The sequence below is a fragment of the Crinia signifera genome, chromosome 12 (assembly GCF_055691185.1).
Source record: "Crinia signifera chromosome 12, ASM5569118v1, whole genome shotgun sequence".
NCBI lineage: Eukaryota > Metazoa > Chordata > Amphibia > Anura > Myobatrachidae > Crinia > Crinia signifera.
In genome coordinates, this window is record NC_139228.1 from 65,485,059 (window position 1) to 65,504,094 (window position 19,036).

Below are 19,036 nucleotides of genomic sequence, written 5' to 3' on the forward strand. Positions count from 1 at the left end.
ACATGAAACATTAACAGGCAAAGTGGGCCCCTCTCAGCTCTGGGCCCCATAGCAGCTGCACCCCCTGCACCTATGGTAGTTACGCCCTTGCATCTATCTATCTATCTATCTATCTATCTATCTATCTATCTATCTATCTATCTATCTATCTATCTATCATTAGATGCATTAGTATATTTGTATATTACCATAGGGCCCTGTCAGGTAATTGTCCCTCATGTTACAGGCGGCACAGTGAGCTGATGCTGGGATTCCTGTTACAGGCGGCACAGTGAGCTGATGCTGGGATTCCTGTTACAGGCGGCACAGTGAGCTGATGCTGGGATTCCTGTTACCGGCGGCACAGTGAGCTGATGCTGGGATTCCTGTTACAGGCGGCACAGTGAGCTGATGCTGGGATTCCTGTTACAGGCGGCACAGTGAGCTGATGCTGGGATTCCTGTTACAGGCGGCACAGTGAGCTGATGCTGGGATTCCTGTTACAGGCGGCACAGTGAGCTGATGCTGGGATTCCTGTTACAGGCGGCACAGTGAGCTGATGCTGGGATTCCTGTTACAGGCGGCACAGTGAGCTGATGCTGGGATTCCTGTTACAGACAGTGGAAGAGGAGAGAGATGAATGCTCCATAAATTGTCAATCATTAATGACATCATTCAATGTGATATTTGGAAGATTAGCAACATCTGCTTTTATTAAACATGGTTCCTGGCTAGGCCTGCAGGTTACCGCTGCCATATGCTTAATGTGCAAAGCTAAGTGCCATTACAACAAATCACACATCCAGAGGAGCGAATCACAGGACGTCTCCCCATCCTGCACATTATAAACTACACACAGATCCTCTCTCTTCCATCTACCTATACAAGGCTGCACATATGCTGGTCCCCTATGCACAGACTGTGGGAGGAATGTCTGGGCAAAGGACACCCGCATCCAAAACTGTACAATTACATATATCACATGTATCAGCGCAGGATGGAATCCAGCACACAAACATTTAGAACATTCTATAAGGCTGGGTTATTACCTGAGCATCAGCTTCTCGATAGCTGTCCCCCCGAGCTCCAAATTGCCCCCCCATTTATCTTGTGCAGACCGGTGACATCATCTTCTTGCCTGTGGCCGTGACATAATTGTCTGTGATATAATCTGGTCATTAGATTAACAGTCGATCATGAATGGTTGACAGAAAGAAAGTTGACACACGGAAATGGTGGACATGCATTAAGTCAACATGGTCAAATGGACGACACAGTCAAGAGAGATAGATTCTAATAGTGTTCCAAGCGCAACATGGCGAGCAAACACGGTACATTAAGTCAGTGTAAATGTCGACTTTTGTCGACATAGAGAAAAGAAGTCATCCTTTTTCCAAGTCAGCCTTTTTCATGTTGATCTTTTGATCATGTTGACCCAAGGCACGTCGACCTTTTCATGTGTCAATCTTCTGTCTGTTGAACATTAGTGGTCAACCTAGTGACTGTTGACCTAGACCATTCATACCATAACCGTCGGTGACCAGTGCTCAGTGTGTGAAAATCAGGGGCGTACTTACAATGGGTGCAGTGTGCGCAGTGGAAATGTCCGCCACGACATTTTATCTGTAGTCTGAGCGCTCTAGTGGGCACCGCTACTCCTGGCAGAGAGGAGGGCCCGTACGGAGGAGGCTGCACATAGGCCTCCTCCTCTTTTACAATGCCCCTTGTCCAAAGCAACCAATCAGCTTCTGTCACACCAAACGCTGTGCTAGGGAAATGAGAGGTAGAAGCCGATTGGTTGTTTTGTCCACTTTAGCTCTTTCAAGGGCTTGATATTATCTCTCCATGAATGAGTGTTGTAAATGCGCCATCATTGCTTGGCTAATGCTAAGCCAGCTACGGTCAGTACAAGTGAATAGGATGAACCTAATAATCCTGCAATAGGACAGTTTAACATAGAAAAGCGCAGAAGCTGTAGTGCAGGGGCAGATTGTACATGGGGTGATTCAGGCCTGCTCGGTTAAGGTCCAAATTCACTCTCCGGCTGATGGCGGGGGGGTTGTACATGCGCAAACCCCAGAGCGAACACCTTTGGTGAGTCTCACACATGCCAGGGCGTGCGCTCAGGCCAGGCGACAGCGGGGTCAAGGGGGACATCTGACCTGGGCCCCAAGGCTTGGAGGGGCCCATGATCACGGGGCACAAAAAAAAATGCACTCCATTTTTTTAATTATGCTGTCTGCTCCGCCACTGGCTCGGAGCAGACAACAAACATGCAGAGCGATCTCCCTCTCCCCTTGGCCCCGGTTACCTGTCATCTGGTATTTGCCATCTAGCTGCCGAAGCCAGGGTAGGCAGAGGATGGCTCTGCTCCTGTATGCTGCTGAACATGCAGCAGGAGCTAAAAGAAGATGGCTGCCCCCACACAGGCTACACAAAGATGGCCGCTGCCCACCAATGGGAAGCCAGGGTTTCCTTCTCCAGGAAATATAGAGAGAAAAAAGGGGTGGGGCTTAACGGAGGAGTCAGTGTGAGGAGAAGATTTGCTAGAAAAAGGTCCAGAGAACCTGCTTAATGCCTACTCCTAATAGGTGCAAACAGATGACCCCAGTCACCCTACAGATCTACTACTACCAACATCGAACCCCATTCACACTTACTACCTGCAGCCGGAAAAAATTATTCCATCTTCCAGTGGGACTACTACCTTTCTCAGCTTTACTTCCATCAACAGGAATTAACACCTGGACCTTCCACCGATCCGAGGCGAATACAATCTTTTTGGAGGTACGCTACCCCCTAACAACAGCCCGGTATTATCAAGGAAGGCACTCAGTGCTCCCCGTGAGTAACAAATTATTTTCCAATACTGAGAAGGCTACCATCACCGTCTGAATTTCCCTCAGATAAAGTGGATTGGCCCCCCACAAATTCTGAGGTATCTTCCTTCCCACTGTTCCCCTGCAGTCCATCACTTGGAAAATCATTGTCCACATCGGGACACCATCATTCGATGTAAAACCATCCTTCGTCAAAATTGCTTTAGTGGATTACAAATCTAAGTCTTTTTTCAGCGGACTGGACAGTCGCAAATCAAAGGGTGACTATTTAATTACCTTTAGCCATTTGTCACTTGTTGTTTTTATATGTACAACTGTGTCTATTTTAATAAATTGTAACTCCCTTTTTTCACTATACACCTGACCATTCTTTTTTAAGATTATATGCTCAAAAAATGTTTTTTTATAAATCCTCCTAGCGCAGTCAACCACCCGACTTTTCTTCTTGCATATTGTATTGGGGCTGACTACCCCTTTTTTTAGACTGCTGCTCCTTAGCCAAACCACTCACACTAAGCGCCTTCTTTGGATACTTGCATATCCTTTTTTCTTCTTAATGCCTACTCCACCTTTTTAATTAACCAGGTAAGTGCCTTGGGGGAGGGGAGAGAGGTTCTATCTATCTATCTATCTATCTATCTATCTATCTATCTATCTATCTATCTGTCTGTCTGTCTGTCTGTCTGTCTGTCTGTCTGTCTGTCTGTCTGTCTGTCTGTCTGTCTATCATCACTCTGATCTATCTATCTATCTATCTATCTATCTATCTATCTATCTATCTATCTATCTATCTATCTATCTATCTATCTATCTATCTAAAGTAGTTTGTAGAAAAAAAAATCTAGACACATACATACACACTCTCACACACACACACACACACACGTAAAGAGGTTTTTTTTTCGGGAGGGGGCCCCGAGATGTCCATCTACCAGGCCCCAAGATTTCTGTTGCCGGCCCTGCGTGCGCTCAATGATGGGTGGACAGGGGGGGGGGGGGGGTCGCTGGGGTCTGCCCAGTGTTTTAGGCTTGCCCACAAAACCAGAGGTCGCCTATGGAAATACTGGGCGGACACCTGCGACCGCAGGAGTATCCTTGCCTGCTTGGGGCGGGTGGCAGATATCACATGACACCAGCGTCCTCCCCTATTTCGGCCATCTCCGTCCAGGAGAGTAAATATAGACTTTTTTTCTACGAAGGGAGGAAAAATCATTTGATAGTGAACGACCATCAAATTATTTATTTTCTCAGTGTGGCCACATGTGAGTGGCCGGGTGGCATTTACCTGTTCACTAAGCAGCAAATATTTGCTGCCTAGCAAGCAGGTCTGAATCAGGCCTATAGACTCTGTTGGAACTGGACCACAGGGAAACATCTGCGTTATGTTACCTCATTGGCATTCACCATCGCAGGGGCAGAGCTTCCTGCCAGCTCTGTCCCTGCATGCGATAATTTATACATCATCCATGCAATACAATCAATTACTGCATTGTAAATCTGGCCGATATTATCACAGCCCATCCACATCTGAGGACGCCGATGGCGATAAATCGGCCCTTTTGTATGACGATAGTCCCTAGTTTCTTGTTTGGAAATGCTAAGACGTGACTATAAAAGCAGCGTTGGCTACTAAGGGTTAAATGTAGAGGGTGAAAGACGAGGGCTCAGTCAACTTCTGGTAATGGGATTCGCCTCCTAATGAATTATCTCTGAGCCTTGCTTTCCCCGTGTCATGAAACTGGCGGATATGGTAAATAAAACGACACTGCCGGAGTCAGCATTCCCATTCCGCAGTCTTATAAGGACATAAAAAGTGTACTTGGGAATGAAATGTGAGCCCTCTGCAGAATGCCCGGCCATCAAGCACAATCATTTCACTTCTTTTCATTATAACAATCATTTAAATGACTCCGCTTCTGGTTTGAGTGGCAGGACATGCATATATGGAACAGTTCCATCACCGGTGTAGGTTCAAAAGGCACTTTAGCAATAATGATTTAGGAATGGGTGCACAGAAGACTGATTGCCGGGCCAAGGACCTCGGATCTGCTCCCTCCTGGCAAACGCTGCTAATATTTCTGCAGAGCTCACTGGACGTCTCCCAAATAACACGAAGGAACAGGAGAAGATTGAGGGGTAGATTTACAGTGGAGAAGATACCAGCCAATCAGAACCAAGCTGCTGTGACATAGACCCTGTTTGAAACAAAATGACAGGAGCTGATTGGTTGGTATTTTATCTCTCTCCACGTTATCACTGTCCAAGATCTCAAGGGTGCTCTGTGTATGGCTGGACTATTTTGTAGCATTCTAAAATTACGTTTTTTTCTTAATTTAAAATTTTTTTTTTTATAAAACATATGCTCATCTTTATATTTTTCTTTTGACTGATTGTTTTGCTCAGGACAAAGTTTCTTAGTTTGATGAATAAAGGTCCCCATACTTGTGTAAGGATATGGGGGGGGGGGGTCACCTTGGAGGTAAGCGGGCTGATCTCCTGAGCTACCTTTATGTGTCCGTTACATCACTGCTACTAAAGTAAGTGGTTCATAATCTTGCCACCTACTTATTTGAATACTCATTTTCTATAAATAAATGTGTCTGTCAAGCTGAGGTTCGCCTTGGGTCTAATAACCTTTATATTTACACTTGTGCACAATGGGGTGAAGTGATAAAGTGGAAGGTGAAGTGATAAAGTGGAAGGTGATAATGCAACAGCCAATCAGTTCAGAACCCAGGGGTGCCGGACCGGGTCCCGCCAGTCGGGATCCCGCCAGTCATTTACCCAACGTCGGGATCCCAACTGTTAAAACACCGACAGACGGGTTCCCGACGGCCACCGGCTATTCTCCCTCGTGGGGGTCCACGACCACCATAGAGGGAGAATAGAATAGGTGGGGAGCGTAGCAAGCCACTGTGCCCACAGCGTGGCGAGCGCAGCAAGGGGGCTTTGTTGCGCTCGCCATGCTGTCTGAGTCTGGCCAGTCGGGATCCCGATGTCTGGCTAATGACTGTCGGGATCCCGACTGTCGGAACCCTATACCACACCTGAACCCAGTGGGGGCCTGGCTGATGAACATAAGGTTCCACCATGCGGTAGACTTGCCCAACTTTCCGGGAGGCCGGGCAAGGCACCCATTGTTTCAGAGACTCTCGGCTGATCCAGGATTATAGGCAAGTATGTTGTTATTGAAAATCAGTGGCTGCAGAGAGCCATATATGTTACCATGCTGCAGAGCAGGCCATGTGTGTAGCCAGTGGTCCCCCTGAAAGTAGGAGCAGGAGCCTGAGGGCTACATGGGTGCTTCAGGAGAGACGAATGAGTGGTGACCAGAACCGGACATTGTGAGCCATTGCGGGGTGCTGGCAAAGATGATATGACCGGACCCCCCCCCCCCCCACACACAGACACATTCCACCCCATACCCCCCCCCCCCCCCCCCAGGGGAGGTTGGTACCTGGGCAGTGCAGGCAGGGGGTCCCTGCAGCGGTCTGAGCAGTCATTGGTGTGGTCCCTGCAGCATATGGGAAGTCAGCGGCATGGCTCCTGCAGCAGATGGGAACTAGTAGAGGTATTGGCTACTAGTTCCCATCCGCCGCAGGGACCCCGCCACTGACTTCCCATTCATGGCAGGGACCCTGGGGCTGACTGCCCAGACCGCTGCAGGAACCCCCTGCCCGCCTGAGCCGACCGCCTGTGCTGCCCAAGCACAGGGCGACAGGAACCCAGCAGTGGGTGTGGTGTAGGGGCCCCTTATATGTGGGTGCAACCTCCGCTGTCACCCTGTGCTTAATCTGCCACTGGTGTCTAGTTCCATATATGGACAAATTGTGCAAAGAGATTGTGAATGTGGCACCTAGACGTGTGGGTGTGTACTGCTACATCTGAGATGAATCTTTTAAAATGACTTATATCAAAATGTAGATGATCCACAAAGCAGTTAGTAAGAGCTACTATACTTGGTAAAGTGCTGGGAAATGGTGCTGATGATTCAATGTAACTGTAAATGTATCTGTCTCTCATTCCTTTTCCCCCCAAAATGTAACAGTGCAATGTAGGTTAGGTGAAATGAGGGAGATTGCTAGACTAATAAGGGAGAGAGGGAGATTGCTGCTGATTCAGGGAGTCTCCTGCAGAATGCAGGAGGGGAGGTAACTATGGTGTAACATTGTAATGTAGGCTAGGTGACAAGAGGGAGATTGGTAGACTAATGAGGGAGAGAGGGAGATTGCTGCTATGTCAGGGAGTTTCCTGCAGAATGCAGGAGGGGAGGTAACTATGATGTAACAGTGTAATGTGGGCTAGGTGCCATGAGGGAGATTGCTAGACTAATGAGGGAGAGAGGGAGATTGCTGCTATGTCAGGGAGTCTCCTGTAGAATGCAGGAGGGGAGGTAACTATGGTGTAACAGTGTAATGTGGGCTAGGTGACATGGGGGAGATTGCTAGACTAATGAGGGAGAGAGGGAGATTGCTGCTATTTCAGGGAGTCTCCTGCAGTATGTGTATGCCTATATGGGTTTATAAAATTAAAGTATTCTGTTATACCACATCTGCTAATTACTCCTTAACCTCAAACTGTTACAAATGACAGTGGTTTAATAAATATAGACGTTGAATTATTACCAGGTGTTTGCCTTGGGGATTTGGGGACAAGAAGACGACACAGAAGAGCCGTCCACGACCAAGTACAATACCCAAGGACCCAAGAACCACCAGGTACGATTCACAATACAACAACCACCACTAGCGCTGTCACTGATGCATATGAGTTACATTTACTGTGTAAGTGTACCCTGCACAATTACATTCATCTCCTGGGCAGCAACGGACATTCCTGCGTAAGGGGCAGATGTACTAAGCCTTGGAGAGGAAAAAAGTGGAGAGAGATTTAAAAAAAGTACCAGCCAATGTGCTCCTAACTTCCATTTTTCAAACACAGGGGGACATTGACTTATGTGGGGTACACACCAGGACGACCCGTTCACGATGCACATCGTGAGCGGGTCGTTAGTGTTTCTTCCGACCCGCTCACGATGACGCGAGGGGGCACGACCCGCTCACGATGTGCACCGTGAGCGGGTCCGATCCGATGGCTACCCACACCCGGGAGTATGGTCGTTCTTCAGATCCTACCTGCAGCAGGTAGGTTTTGAAGAACGACCGACCCGCGGGACCGCGCATCGGATCGGTATCGGTCCACACCAGGACAGAAAAGGGCCCAATCACCACACAATCTACATCCAATCGGTCGGAATTGGATCTAGATTGATGGGATCGGACCCTAGTCGTCCTGGTGTGTACCCAGCATAAGAGTTCTGTCTCACATGGGATGTTGCTATGGGCATCCAATCAGATACTACCTTCTATCTTCCAGAATGGGCTAAATAGATAAGAAGTAGATTCTGATTGGTTTCCCATAGCAACATCCCATGTGCTTTATAACTCCCATCTTAGTAAATTCCCCCCACAGCCGCTAACATGGCAGTTAGGAGCTGATTGGCCAGTACTTTATCTCTCTTCAAGGCTTAGTACATAAACCCCATTTTCTCTTTATCTACTTTATCGCTCTCCAACATTTTTTACATCTTAATGAGACGATGATGCTGTGATCATATTGCAAGCCACACATGTTACACGGAAGTACCGGCATGCCATTTACAGACAGAGAAGATGAGTAAAGAGGTTGCCCTTAGCAACCAGCGTCTAACTATCATTGATCCAGGCTTCTCTACGCCTTAGGAGGCGTGATAAAACTCCCCTATTATCTGTAAGAAGTCTACCAGCTTCCAGCCGATTGGCTCTGACTGATCACATGACATTTATTCACACGGCACCAACATCTACCATATACAGACACAGCAGGAAATACAAGACAAAGAGGCGGGAACTTTATTCTGTATCTGGTTTTCTGATAATTGCTGTGTGCATAACTAACCGCACTCTGCAATTAGGTTTTACCTCAGACTATATTATTAATGTTAGATTTCTGGAAACTATATGACAGGTGTACTTCAACATGTTGCCTTAAACGATGCCCCTATTCGAGCAGGCCCTGTATGTAACAGATGGCGAACCTTCTTTTAATAGCCTGTAGGTGTCACTTTTTTTCGCTACTGCCGTCCTGCCGGCGGCAATCTGATTTCCATAGACAGCAACTGTAGCAAAAACACTCCTAGATTTTCACAGAAAACAACCATGCTGCGCGTTGTGGGCATTACAAAAAAGCTACAGGTATAATGGGAAAAACTGTATTTTTTTTTTTTGTAATGGAATAAATTATAGAGTTCAATTAAATTCCGTTTTATGCCACAGAGCTTGATGATAAAGATTTCTTTTTTAAAAAGTTGTCAAAAAAAATCTATTAGATTCCGCATTATGGACCCGTTTCTGATTTGTTAGCAAAGCAGAAAATGGGCAGAAGTAACACGTGCAGAGATATTTAGATGGCAGTGGAGCAAAGGGTAGAAAATCTTTAGGTCAACCGCCAAAAAGTACAAGTTCCACATGAAAAAAGAAAAGAAAAAGACACAATGGAAAAGGTCTACACAAGTACAGCACAAGCAAAAGGTCGACAGTATAAAAAGTAAACACATGAAAGCTTTGCAATGAGGTGCTACTTTTTTTGTCATTGTTGACACCTAATCGCGACTTGACCTTTTCACTTGTCAACAATCAACGTGTCGACAGTTTGCATGTGTTGACCTTTAGTCAGCATCATTCTAGTGCACCGCGACCACATGGTGGCAGCCTGCGCCCTTTCCTCCTATCATCCGGATCTTAATTTAGATTTGGGTGGGTTATATTTTTTCTGTGCAGGTAAATACTGTCTGCCTTATTTTTACACTGCAATTTAGATTTCAGGGGCAACGCACCCTACCCAAATCCACAGTACCTCTCTCTGCACATGTTACATCTGCCCCGCCTGCAGTGCAGCATGGTTTTGCCCAGTTGTGTGCTTTTTAGCTTTGCTAAAAAAAAAAGCTGCATCAGGCCCCATATTCTATCACCTGTACATCTCCTGCTAGCTGCAACTGTTCCTGTAAACTCCTTTAAAATGCTTTCGATACATCGATAGACATATTCTAAAAATATGGCAACGTGCAGCAAATCCTGTGAAAAGCACCGTAGGCTGCCGGCGGCTTGTAACAAAGTAATTTCTTTCGCATTCTTCCGCTTTAATTTTCGGGTAGCAAATTGTGAAATTATCTGCGTCGCTCTTTCGCAGTGATCTCTACGCCAGAGCTCACAGTCATGTTGTAAATTGCTAGTTAAAGCTGCTTATGGCTGAAAGGCTCTCGCAGTTTCATTTGACAAATCTCGTGAAACTTGCGGACTCATCAGATCTACAGCACTTACTCGGCTGAGCCTCAGCCATTGCTCAAAACAAGCACGTCAACAAACAATAAAAGGTCAGCGCTGTTTAATTTTGCAGCACTAACACGTGGAGAGTTTCGTCTTTGGGCGTGCTAGGCTGAGCGCTGAGGACAGAGGAACAGACACATTAAGAAACCACTTGGTGGTTTCTTAATGTTGCTTGTAAATCCCAGGACTTATCATTGGGTGGAGTTCAGTCCGCAACAGGTAAAAGCCGGACTGTTTAGTCATTAACACTTTGAGTGCCACCAAGTGAATTTGGCAAGCAAACAATTTTATTCTCCTTAATGACCTGTAAAGTTACCTTATGTAGGAAATAATGGGGCAGATGTATTAAGCCTTAACAAGAGATAAATGCAAGGGTGATAAAGAGAGATAAGCATCCAGCCAATCAGCTCCTTACTGACTTTTTTCAAACACAGGCTGTAACATGGCAGTTAGCAGGTGATTGGCTGGGCGTTTATCTCTCCTTATCACCCTGGCATTTATCTCTTGTTAAGGCTTAATACATCTGTCCCACTATCTTTTTTTTTACACATTTTTTATTTGAATTTATATAACAAATGTTAGCGGCGCCGGCATTTTTAGCGGGTGTTTTGCACATCTCTCACGGAGATGTTGGCACTGAAAGGGTTAGATGGAACAATTTAGGGGAAATGTCAGAATCCTTGGATTTCTAACATGGCAGCCATGTGTAACGCAAGAAATATTCTTACAGCCAAACCCACCATTTTGGATAAGAGGATCGGTTTAGCTCTACTGAATACAAACACAACCAAATGTAGGGGCTTGGAGTACAATCGAGTCTCAGTTCAGAACCACTTTGGGGTTCCGAGGAGAGGCGAGTCCTGACTCGGTTCTGTTGTCAGTTCGGAACTCGGATTAAAAAACCAAACTCGGGTTTTGGATTGCATGTACGATAAACACGTCCAGATTACATTATTTTTGCTTACGTGATAGAGGATCAGGGCCGGATTAACAATGGGCCTGATGGAGCTATAGCTTCAGGCCCACTCTCCAAATAGGCCCATTTTGTAGCTGAGGGCCAGGGCTTTCCAATGAGACCAGCCCCGCGTCACTAGCCCCCCGGGAACCGGAGATACCGCCAGGCAAACCTGGAATGTTTTCCCCATAGGATAACATGGGACCCGCTTATTCCGACCTCCACCCGGTTCCAACGGCTGCTAGTTCCCCCTCCGGCATCACAGAAGCTCGAGGTTGATCTCAGTCGAACCCAAATCGCTGGGCCTTCAATCTGATACCTGGTCCATATGGGTTCATTGGTTCTAGAGATATTGCAGGTAAAACTATTTTTTTTTTTTTTTCATTTCTGAAATGTAATTTCATGGCTGTTCATGTTGTTTGAGGACAGATTTCTCTGGAACCAAATGGCCCAGTTTCACAGGACCAAAATCATTCGGAGGCTACATGTAAATGGGTCAGTTGGTTCCGAAGATATAGCTGGTTGTTTAAAGGGGGGCGGGGGTGGTTTTCTCTCCCCCTCACACCAGAAAATGCAGGGACTAGGCTGGTGTAAAAGGAGCCAGTCCGAGAATGTCCCTGCATGATCCTGGGACCATATTCCCTGCATTTTCTGGTGTGAAAGGGGTATTATTTCAAATAGCCAGGACATGCAGTGCTCTGAATACAGCTGGGCAGCCTCCTGCTCTCTGCGCAGCTGTTAATGGCTGTAATTTCTGCCCGGCGGCGACTGTCCCCCAGTTACCGTGAGCATGTATTCCCCCTTGGCAATGAGCATGTAATCCCACATGGCAATGAGCATGGAACCCCTGGCAATGAGCATGTAGGTAAGCAACACTTATGTAGCATAATTTTTAATAGGCTTTATGGTGTTTGGCATAATACGCAATGGAGATTATAGTGTGAGGCTTAACATGTAATGGGCATTATGGTGTAAATTTTTAATGTGCGCCTTTGGCGCGCAATGCCCCTATTTATGAAGCATATTGTGCATTATTGCTCAATCTGTTTGGTATAGTGCAGGCATGTCCAAACTATGGCCCTCCAGCTGTGAAACTACAAGTCCCATCATGCATTGCCACAGTTTTGCAATTAGGGAATGCTAAAACTATGTCAAGGCATGCTGGGACGTGTAGTTTCACAACAGCTGGGGGGCCACTGTTTGGACATGCCTGGTATAGTGTGTATTTTGGCTCAATCCATGTGTCAAAATGTGAATTTTTGCTCAATCGGTATGAATTTTGTCTCATTCCATGTGGCATAATGTGGAAGAAGCAAGTACAGTATAAGGGGGTTACTATTGTGTTGCATGATTTGTAAACTTTTGATGGGGTAAACCCCATTTGATGGGGTAAACTTAGGTTACCACATAAAAGTTGCTGACATATTGTCTACCAAGTTTCAGATTTCAGTATTTTTTTTATGACTGTAGTGCCGCCTCACCCCGCAAGTATCTTAGGACATCGGCGTCCTGCGGGTGCACCTTTGGAGGGCACCCGCCAATATATCTCCCTGCACTTTTCTTATGCCAGTATTTACACAAATAGAGACACACCCATGAGCAGACCACCCAAACAGAACACTGGTCACGCCTCCCACATTATTAGGTGCTGGCTGCAACCCCTATTATTGCGCATAATAGGCCCTTGATCATTTTCAGCTCCAGGCCCATTTAGACCTTAATCTGGCTCTGTAGAGGATACGTGTGACTGCGCTATTTGTTTATGCAGCTCCAAATAAATACATGTAAGGAGCTCTTGTGTTAATGTGATATGTTTAAAATATATGTATGGCTGAAGCGTGTACCTGAAAAAGAAAAACAAGCATTAAAGCAATGTTGTACAGCTCTTTTATGGGTATATTTGTTGGAGCTGGGATTTGCCGATTTCTTTTTTGTGCAGAGAGTCCAGGGGGTACTATTCTTTCCCTATACTACCTCATGCACAGTTGGAAGGCTGGGAAGCGCCCAGAGGTGTTTGTGTTTGCGGCTCTGGTCCCATCCTGTTCCCTAATATCGGAAATGTGCAGCGGCTTGCTTCTGGTCAGCGTCTCTCAGTGTGTACGATCCAATGCGTTTCACGCTCTCGCTCTTACTCAAGGATGTCTTTACTGGGTCCCATTCCGTGTATTTATTCTCTTTTTTTTTCAAGCAATATTTGCATAAAACTTTATTTTTTACGGATATTTTAAAAACGGAAGCAATGTCACTTTTGGCGGCAGGCATGTGCTTCAGCAAATGTTATAGACTCAATGTGGCTAAGAAATCAGGGCCGGCCTTAGGCATAGGCAAACTAGGCAATTGCCTAGGGCATTTGGAATGCCTAGGGGCATCAGCAGCTTCTGCTGATTAAAATGATATGCAGCATGCCTATATTCTGTGTGAGTGAGGCTGTATCTGCATATGAAATAGTGTATTCATGGAAATCACTGTAACATTAAATTCCATATTCAGGTACAGCCACAGTCACACACAGCCCTGGGCCCCCTCCCCTTAAGTGACAGCAGCAGCTGCAGTTCTTCTCCACTGCCCAGCACACACTGCTTTGTGCTGGGTTGCAGTGTGGCCATGGAGATGCTTAATATACATTATTTTCTCAGGATTTTTTTCTAAGGGTATAATGTAAATAATGTGAGGAGTAATGTATATAAGGTAAAGTGGTACTACAGTGTGATGTAACGTGAATAAGGGACACCATCACATGATATAATGTGAATAAAGTTGCGCTACTGTGTGGCATAATTTGAATTGGGGGTACTATTGTGTGGCCATGCCCCTTCCCAGCAAGAACACACCCCTGTTTGGGCTGCGCACCGAATGTGTGCACTGTTTCTATTTAAAATATTCCGGGTAGGAGCACCAAAATGATGACTGCTATGATGAGGGTTGATGGTGCTGGAAAAAGGGAAGCAGGGTCAGAGGCGAAACTAGTGGCGGTGCTAGGGGGCACCAGCCAAAATCTTGCCTAGGGCATCATTTAGGCTAGGGCCGGCTCTGTAAGAAATCTTCAGTAAAATAAAAAAATAAATAAAAAGAAGATATATAATCTATACTCTATGTAGTATATGCATATACAACAATAAAAAGATAATAAAAGATAAAAAAAAGACTTTAAAGGAAACTATATTCAAAATATAGATTTATTATGTATATTATTATATTTAGAGGAATGCATTAAGTTCTATATCAATATTTAGACCGACGGGTGATATAATTCTCATCTCATATATCCACCTTGTGTCTTTTTTTAACATTTTGACGTTCTTTTTTCAGATACATGGTTCAGCCATATATATATATATATATATATATATATATTAAACACGCCACATTAACACAAGCGCTCCTAACTTTAATTCACATTATGTTTGCTGTTTTGTCGATATTTATTTTATCACCGTTTTTTTTTTATTCAAAAAATAAAAAAATGAACCAAAAACTGAACCCAAAACACTTGAACGGTAGCATATGCAGAGGGAGAAGCGGCTCCTGAGTATCCAATATTACCCCCTGGCACAGGACAGAGACTGGGCCTGATATTATTAAGCCCCTCCACCTGTTGCAAATTACGGTCAGTGGGGAATGGGCGGAGCCAATATGATGTGATTCTAATAAAATTGAGTCAAGATGGAAGTTCTATTGGAGATTTTGCCCATAGCATCTTCAATAGAACTCCCATCCTAGTAAATTAATTTACACTTAAGTACTTACAGGTAGCCCCCTCAAACCTACATTTACAGGGGTAAATTCCGCAAATACATTTTGATAACTATGCCCCATAATATAATAAAATCCATATTTTGTATACTGTCACCTGAATGGTGATGTAATAATGATGACAGCATCAAATCAGACCAGTAAATCCAGAAGCAGATTTTAGACTGATTACTGTATTCATAACAGAATATATTCCAGATTTACTATGCCAGAAACTTTTTCTATGAATCCACTGGGACGCAATTTATTACACACATATACATTATAAACTACCTTCTTAATGAAGATCCAGCATAACTATACATTATTAAGAAAAACTTTTTTTCCGATAATAATAAAATGTCCCCGAACACTTCACATTATTAATGTCGTAGAGCGTAATTTTCATTATTTTTACTTAATCATCTCGGAGATAAAAGAAAGTCGGATTCACCCTGATGTTTCTGCACAAGGAAAAGGGAGAAGATGAATTTCTTGCGGAATTGTACACAGAGAGGCTCAAAAAGACTGACGGGAACATTGTTTTTTATCTAGACGTCAAATAATCATCAAATATTAATGCCATTTTGGAGAAGAAGACTATTGTGCAGTTTCATTTGTTATTGTGTTTGTCCGCTGTGTTAAGTAAAATAACTTATCAGGACTCAGATCATTCCATCCTTACACTCATCTCTTTCTATCAGGTTATCGCCCAAGCAATTCAAATAGCCTGAGCCTCTATGTTTTATTAATCAAAAGAGTTAAAAAGCCAATCTAATCTGGCTATAGACTTCTTCAGGTTTTCAAATCCATACATAATTAATGATGTCATCACTTCCCACTGGATGACAAGCTGGTTGAATGTCTAAAACTAGAATTGTATTAGATGAGAGTGGGAGGAAGGGAATTAAAATGAAGACTATTCGTTTTAAATAACAAGTGAAGCCCCTTTCGCGATTTTTGTTTTATTTTTGGCACCCTCCGGAGGCTTGAGTGACAGTTTCAGCAACGTCAATGCCGGATGGGAGCATGTATGGGCAACCAGAGGGAAATACAGTAGTCAGGACTCAAAGCAGCCTCACCACAGTGGTCTTACTCTATCAAGCAACTGACCCTCTAATAGAGTAACAATTTTTTAATACAATCTGGAACTTGACTTTTGAGAGAAGAGAAGGGGTCCTAAGGTAATGGGGCCAACTCCTATCCTCTTGTGGGCCAGTCTGACCATGAGCAACCTACAGGATGAATCACAACAGTAGGGACCCAAGGAAGCCTTCACCCAATGGTCTTGCTCTATCAAGCAGCAACTGACCCGCTAATAGAGTAACAATTTTTGAATACAATCTGGCACTTGACCTTTGAGGGAAGAGAAGGGGTCCTAAGGCAATGGGGCCAACTCCTATCCTCTTGTGGGCCAGTCCGACCATGAGCAACCTACAGGATGAATCACAGCAGTAGGGACTCATGGCAGCCTCCAAGCAACGGTCTTGCTCTATCAAGCAGCAACTGACCCACTAATAGAGTAACAATTTTTGTATGTGGGAGGAGAAGGGGCACCTTAGGAAACTGGGCCAACTCCTTTACCCCTGTGGGTCAGTCCACATACAGGATGAAAGAACTATAACTCAACCTGTAATGCTATAATCTTCATATCTGTTAACATTTCCAACTTGTAGCTACTAACACGTCTTAGCTACATCTGCAATGATTCCAATATTTACAGGGTTACAGAGAGCTATCGTAGGCATGGGTTATAGGGTAGTCATGGCCATATCCTGGGGGCTTGAACTACAGTACAAAGCAAACAATGCCTGTCACGCAGCAGATGAGGTGGGTATTTCTCCCCTTGCCCAGCCCTTTAGACAAGTCTGAGAATGGGTAATGATCTAAGTTATCGTAGTTTTCTTCTGATTAGACATACTGTACTACCAAGATACATAAATGATCTGACAACCAGCTGGTGAAATCTATACTGGGAACTCCAACCACAAGGTTTTGGAGAGCAGCAACAGCTATAGGATGAGTAACATTTGAGAAGCTGTAGTGTTGGGAAGCTGGTGCAATATTTTTTAAATTGAACTGTTGTTGTGTTTTTAGACAGTGATTGGCAGTCTGCTGCTTTTTTGGGGTGCAGAGGGGGCAGAGACAGGCACCATTTTCCAAAACAGAAGCGTGTCGCTGCCTTTTTTTGTGGGAGGTCAGGACAGACATTTCCTGGCCTCTTTCTTGGATATGCAGTGGCTGCATGGGTCACTCAGCCGCACTATGATGTCGCAGGTGATCCGATGCTGTGCCTTTCAATGCACCACGGATCACTAATGCATATCAGATGCTTTCTGCTGCATTTACAAATGAGTACAATGCAGCTGCTTTAGCGATGTCACCTCAGATCACATCTACACGTATATCCACAGAGGCAGAAGCAGGGCGCGCAAAACATTCGCACATACAGTAAGCAGACTACAGTATGGGTGTGTCCATGCAAATACTGGGCGTTCCAACCAGCACGTAAGCATAATTACACCTGTCAGGGGGCCTGGGGCCAGATCAGGGCCGTAACTAGGGGGGGGGGCTGGGCTAGGGGGTCACGCACACCGGGCAATGGAGGGGGGGGGCGCAATACTGTCACTGTCCCCGGGGACTCCGTTTTCAAAACTGAAGGGGTCCCCAAGGACGCGCTGTGCTGCACCTGAACCAATCACTGCAGCGGCCGCCGGGGACCCAATCATTGCTCAGTGGCCGCCCGGCAGCCAATCACTGCAGGTTTTCCTAGTTGCTGCCGCTGCGCGCCCTGAGTGGGTTGAGTCACAGTCACACACAGACTCATGCGTGTGTCCTTTGGCCGCCCGCCCGCCCCCCACAATGTAAGTCTATGCCACTGCTGAGCGCGGGGGGACGGGGCGCGATGCGGCTATGAAAGCTGACAGCCGCTCTCAGAAGAAGATGTGAGCAGGCTGTCAGCGCAGCGGGGGACTGGATGTGGCTAGAAGAGCAGCTTGTCAGCTCTTCCAGCCACATCCAGTCCCCCGCCGCACTAACAGCCTGCTGAGCAACATACCAGCTTCTCCAACCCCTGGGCAACGAGCACAAAATGCTTCTCTTCCCCCAGCAACGGCCATAAAATGCCCCCGACCTATGTGGCGATCCCCATGCACCAACCAGCATGTAACCCCTGCATCAAGCATGTAACCCCTGGCATCAAGCATGTAACCCCTGGCATCAAGCATGTAACCCCTGGCATTTAAGCATATAACCCCTGGCATCAAGCATGTAACCCCTGGCATCAAGCATATAACCCCTGGCATCAAGCATGTAACCCCTGGCATCAAGCATATAACCCCTGGCATCAAGCATGTAACCCCTGGCATCAAGCATATAACCCATGGCATCAAGCATGTAACCCCTGGCATCAAGCATGTAACCCTGGCATCAAGCATGTAACCCCTGCAAGGAGCATATAACCCCTGGCATCAAGCATGTAGGTAAGCAGCACTTATGTGCTATACTATATACTGGGCATTACGGTGTGTGTTATAATGTGTACTGGGCATTACGGTGTGTGTTATAATGTGTACTGGGCATTACGGTGTGTGTTATAATGTGTACTGGGCATTACGGTGTGTGTTATAGGGCCTTATTCTAGTTCACTCTTTCTGACTAAATCCTTCTTAGATGGACAAAACCATGTGCACTGCAGGGGGCAGATGTAAAATGTGCAAAGAGAATTAGATTTGGGTGAGTTATTTTGTTTCTGTGCAGGGTAAATACTGGCTGCTTTATTTTTACACTGCAATATAGATCTCACTTTGAAGTAAAACCCCAAATGTATGTCTTGCCCCGGGCACCAGTAACCCTATATTCGGCCCTGGCCTGATTCAGACCCAATGGCTGCTGTGTGAATTCACACAGCAGATGATTATCGATACAGTGCGCATATGTACAGTCCATAGTACACATGTGTGACTGCCGCTAGCAAAGGCATCTGCTACTTTTTTCCTTCTCTAGCCATTCGCAAGGTGATTGAAAGGAAGTAGGCGTCTCGAGAGTGGTAACCGGCTGTTTAGTGGGAGTGCTAAGAAAACCCCAGGTGTGCCTATGAAAATGCTAGGCGTGCCAAATCCTTTTGGGGGAGGATGGGTGGCGTCAGCTCCAGGTCGCATATGCCT